The sequence below is a fragment of the Pygoscelis adeliae genome, unplaced genomic scaffold (assembly GCF_000699105.1).
Source record: "Pygoscelis adeliae isolate BGI_AS28 unplaced genomic scaffold, ASM69910v1 Scaffold315, whole genome shotgun sequence".
Classification (NCBI taxonomy): Eukaryota; Metazoa; Chordata; class Aves; order Sphenisciformes; family Spheniscidae; genus Pygoscelis; species Pygoscelis adeliae.
Window position 1 is genome coordinate 1,423,464 of NW_008824865.1, and position 5,380 is coordinate 1,428,843.

The following is a 5,380-nucleotide window of genomic DNA, read 5'->3' on the forward strand; positions in this document are numbered from 1 at the left end:
AAGGAGGGGAGAGAGGAGGCAAACACCAAAGGGTGTTTAACTCTTAGCACAGTTTTTAATTAAAGTCTCTCAACAAATGCAGCAGTAATGAAGAAGGTGGCAGTCAAACTGTACAAACCTTATTTCAGTCTGGCCATGAAGAGGTATGATATGAAGAACTTAATATGAACTTGATGTGAAGAAATACTGTTGAATACTGTGATTTGGTTGGGTATGGTATAGTGAAACACTGACGCGGTACAACTATGTGCCCTGGGTGGAAATGTCAACAAGAACGGGGGAGAATCCACTGCAATGGCTAAAATGCTATTTTTGAGTTCTCCCTTTAGAGTAGCACTTCAACATGTCTTTACATGACCTGAAAAAGGGGTGCATTTCTAACACCTCCTTAGCTATGGTGTAACTTAAGACCTGAAAACTTAAAATGTAAGTGAAGCTGGTGGGAAATCCATTTTGCCACCATGTAATATGGATGTAGCTTGACAGTTTATGGTTTCTTCACTTTACACATTCAGGTCTTATGTTTAAGTAAAAATCCTTGATCTTTAATTTTTCTCATCAAACTTACTTTAAAATCAATTAATCTCTTTTTGTAATTGCTGTGTATTATCATTTGGCTTTCCTTTCTAGAAGCTTCCTTGAATAGTAAGTGTGGCTAACAAATAGGCATTAAAATAGCTTAATGTTATATAAATCTTAATCAGATTAATTCATTTTGTCTTAAGAAAAAAATCCCTTGGGTGTGTTTAGGATTATCCTTTTGAAGAAACAGAAAACTATATTTTTTACAGAGAGCATGCTCTTTTTCTTATTTTTGTATCATTTTTCAAGTGTAATTTATACCTTCATGCTGATCATAACAGCAGTTTCAGTAGAAAATCATTTGACTTGCACTTACTAGCTCCTCCCCCTCCCACCCTTCACTGGTTGACCGTGGTATATAGGGTTGTCCTAGATTCTGGTTCCCGGAGGAGCTATAGGTCCGATGCTGATGGTGCCAGGACAATTAACCATACCTAGGCTTTGGAGAGGGAGAAAAGAAATTATCCTTTTCCCAGACTGAAATGCCTCATATGTACAATATGCTTTTAAATTTTTTTTTCTGGACAAGGACATTGGAAACTTCTTATAAAATCTAATGTGTTGACGTTTGAAATTAATCCGCACTTTAACAGTGTGAACGTAAAAATTAGCAATTCTTAAGGCAGTAAACCTAGTGCAAACTGCAATGCAACATTGTTTCATTCTAATATATAGAAAACAGACTGGATTTTTTTTTTTTAAAGTAGAATTGTAATATAACTGACAAACATCTATGTACATATTTTGCAAAGTTCACTTTACATTGGGTTGTCTCCTGCTACATAACTGCTCCCGTGGCGTACATAACATCAGAGATGCTAGAAGGTAACCTTGGTGTGTTTGCTCGCAGGTACTCCTGCTACACCCTCACAGGTTTGGAGGGCAGGAGGGGATGGACAGTGAGTAAATATATACTTGACTTGTGTAATTACCCTGAAGTTCACCTTAAATTCCAATCTTCCTACGTAGTTTTGCGGTACAGCCTGCTGTACTTCAGTAACAGGCTGGGTCATACAACTTAATGTAAAGTGCTACTTTCTAATAGCAGAAAGTGATGTTCTTGTCATTCTGTCTGTTTGCTGTTTATATTTGCAATTCTGTTGATGTCTGTGGTTCATTGCTGGATCATTGACGTGTAATTGGGTTTAACTTCTTTAGAAGTGCATTGGTTAGTTTGAGTCCCTTTTAAAGAGAAGAAGGGAGATGAAAACTGACTGCTTTAATTCTTTATCGGTGACCATTTAAATTCAAAAGGCAAAAAAAGCTGAAATATGAAATCATGCCTTTCCATGCACTGTAGCTTTTGTGAGGCAAGATTGAATGAAACAAGCTGTTTATTAGCAACATCACACAGGACTCCAGCAGCAAAACCTTACCCTTGTTCCTGCAGACAAAGAGAAAAGAGATTTTACCCAATCGTGAAGAGATGAAAGGATGTACTTTTTTTTGGCTACTTAAAAACACTGGTAGTTTTTATGGAATTCTGTACATTTTGGCAGATGTTTAATTTCTACTAATCATTGAAATATAATGGATGTTAAAATTTTTATGTCTGAAGTTTGAGTCTATATTTTGAAGTTGTAAATAATTCATTATCAGTGTAACTTTTGTTTGACAAAAGACTTATACTGTATGAAGAATTGAAATAATGAAATGATTTGCCCTGTACATTTTTTAAGAAAATCCTGTTTGTTTAAAAAGTCTTGTATAAATTATAATTTTTATTTAAATAAACCTAAAAATGCTTTGTGCTAATGCTTTTTACAAACTTTAATAACTTACCTATCAAAACTATGCCTGATTTCTTGAACCGAGGTGAGTTAGTGCTTTTTGGCAGATTCATAGCCACCCCAAGTAAGTCCATCACGGGGGGAGAGGTGGGTGGGTTTTGTTTCTCGCTGCTTTTGAAGCCCAAGGAATATGCTTTTATTTTAAATAGTCCTTTTAATGTATTGGAGAGCATATGTATACTTTTGGTTAGATCTTTGTCTGTTAGTACATCTGTCACTTTGTAATCATACGGTTAATTTAAGGGATGAAAAAGCAACCAGTGATTTCTAAGATGCTGCCGCTGCAGGAGGGCATGGGTGACAGGAGACTGTTCGTAGGAGTACAAACTCATATCTGCCAGAGCTCCTCCGCGGAACAAATAGCAGCAGACTGTGCTACGTGGTGGGCACTGGAGGTAAGAATAAGCCCTTTCCCACCCCAGAGGTATGCAGGAGGTGTGCTCAGCAGAGGCATTTCACATCCAGATACAGCTGTTCTGCAGCATCTGTGGTCACTTCAGCTCATCGGTCACACCGACACGTACCTAATTGCTGAGCCTTCGGCTGTGCTTCTGTGTAACCTGTAACCCTGTTGGGGATAAATGGCAGGGCTGCTTCATCCATGGTGTGTGCCAAGGAGGCTTGCTGCCCAGCACTGGCGTTCACTGGGTACTGGCCTTTGTCTGCAGTTAGGAATGTAATACCAGCAGCGAGCTGCCTGGTCATCTAATTCAGACCTATTTGTTTGCCTCTACAATACTTCTTTCTGTGTTTTGCTCAGCTGAAATAGGTCAGTCTGTGACAGATCCTCCAGTTGTGAATGCATGCTGCTCTATTTGTTTCAATATTTAGTTTTCTCCTGATGGTAGCGATGCATCTGGCAACGCAGTGGTGCTTTTAAGCTGGTATTTTATGTGTTCTGAGAATACTTAACTTCACACTTGTACTACTTTAATGCGTTTTTCATTAAATATTTGTACAAGATGAGTTGCATCTGCGGCAGTACTCACAGAAACTGGATTCAACCCTGCCTGAAGCTTCGTGGAAGGAGGAGAGTGTGGAGCCTGGACGTCTCATTTTGGCTGTGAACTGCGTGGCACTTGGGAGGAGGGGACAGTCTTCCTGAAAACAGCACTTGCTTTCTCAAGCTCGCTTTAGCAGCCCATGAAAATAATAGAATTTAATTGAGTGAGCCGTTTACCTGCTCTCCGTAACTCTTAACGCCTGTGCAAGGAGAGGAGGCATGCCGGCAGCGGTCTGCAGGGTGTCACCAGCACATGCTGACTTAATGCAGATGAGCAGATAAAAGCATGGCGTTGTGCAGTACCAGGATTAATGGTAAAGGACAGTTACGGCATTCAGCTTGGAGAAGCTGAGGGGTATTCTTTGTTGTTATTTTTAAGTAATCTTTAAGTCTGAGTTCCTCTACTGAATCTTTGGATTCACTAAATTCCTCTGTTTAAACAGTTTTAGGATAAGCTAAATATTTCACTCACAAAGTGCTGGCTCCTCTCAGACCTTCAAGTATTTTTCCTACATCACGAGAAAAAGGAACTAAAGATGCAAGGCGTTCCTTTTCTGTGTTAGAGAAGTGAGGGCATTGCAAAGGGAACGGTCGCTTGCAGCAACAGTGTCCTCACTGGGCTGTGGATGCTCTAGAAGTGAAGTGAGCTTAATGCAGTGCCTCAAGGATGCAGTTGTTGTGAACATGTCTTTGATAGGATATTTAGCCTGCACTGATGCTGTATTTGGCCAGGTTGGATTTGGTTGGGAGACAGAGACGGAAGATGAGGGGAAGAAAAATACCTCCTCCTGTGTTTAAATACCTGGCCTTTCCCTGTACCTTGTGAGCTTCACAGCTTATTGGAGATGTGAATTAGGCAAAATCTCTGCTTTTGCATCCTTTATTGAAGCTCCGTTTTTTGACAGTTTCCATTGAAGATAGTTCTATGTGGAGAATGACTTCCTTCAGTCTTCCTTTTTCACGGTGTTTTTCTATTAACTACTAACTTCGGTTATTTCTATAGCGTCTGCCTTATGCTTCACCCTCCCCTAATTCTCTGTATATGTTCTGCTTTATGCTTCTTTCTTGCTTCTCTTCATGTGCATAATCAAAGCTTCCTCCAAAACCAGTTGGCCCATTTAGCCTACTGCATCCCTTTTCTTTATCCCCTGCTCTTTATTTCATCTCTGAATGATCTCATGTGAATGGATAAAATCCTACTAGCACCTGCGTGTCTAGATGAGAAATTTCTCTTCATCCCTACTTCATTTAGTAATTTGTGGCTGGCTTTTACCTTATAGTCTAGCTGAAAGTTCAAGCTGAATTATGTCCAAAGAGAAGATGCTCTTTCTTCATTCCTAAACTGCCCAAATTTCTGGTTTTCCATCTATGCAAATACTCAATTTTTTAATTGAGAGCTGTGCTGTTTCCTCTTATTTGTGGCTTTCCGCTTCAGCATTGTTCCAGTTTTCTTCCTCTGACAAAAATACCCTCATACTTTCAGTCCTGATTACTTAAATACTGACTGGCCGTGTCCTGATGAACACATCACGAGTTCACTAAAGCTGCCTCCACCTGTTACATCTTCCATTTTGTGTAAATTGGAGCTAAATTGCTATCTCTGCTGGTTTGGATTACTCAGTGGCTTCCATTTTCTCACGCTGATGTGTCATATCTTTTCTCCTGATTTTCTGCACAACTGAAGGGAGAGGATGCTGCTTGAAGCTGTTGAGCAAGCTCTTCAAAGCGGACAATCTCTTCTTGACAAAGCCAGTTTTACTGGTGCAAGCCTATGTCGAGCAAAATATGTGTCTGCAAAGGAATAAATGTCGAAGTAGCTGCCTGCTGCAAAATGGTATTTGGGAAGGACTGTTTGAACCTAAGCTAGTATTTGCTCCCTCACCTCTGTGCTAGTCTCTTCAGTACAGGGCGTGACCACTCACAGCTGTCAGTGAGAACTTCAGAAAATCCTCTGCGATGTTTTTCTTTAGGTCAGATAAGTATTGGGAAAGACTGCTCCTGTAAA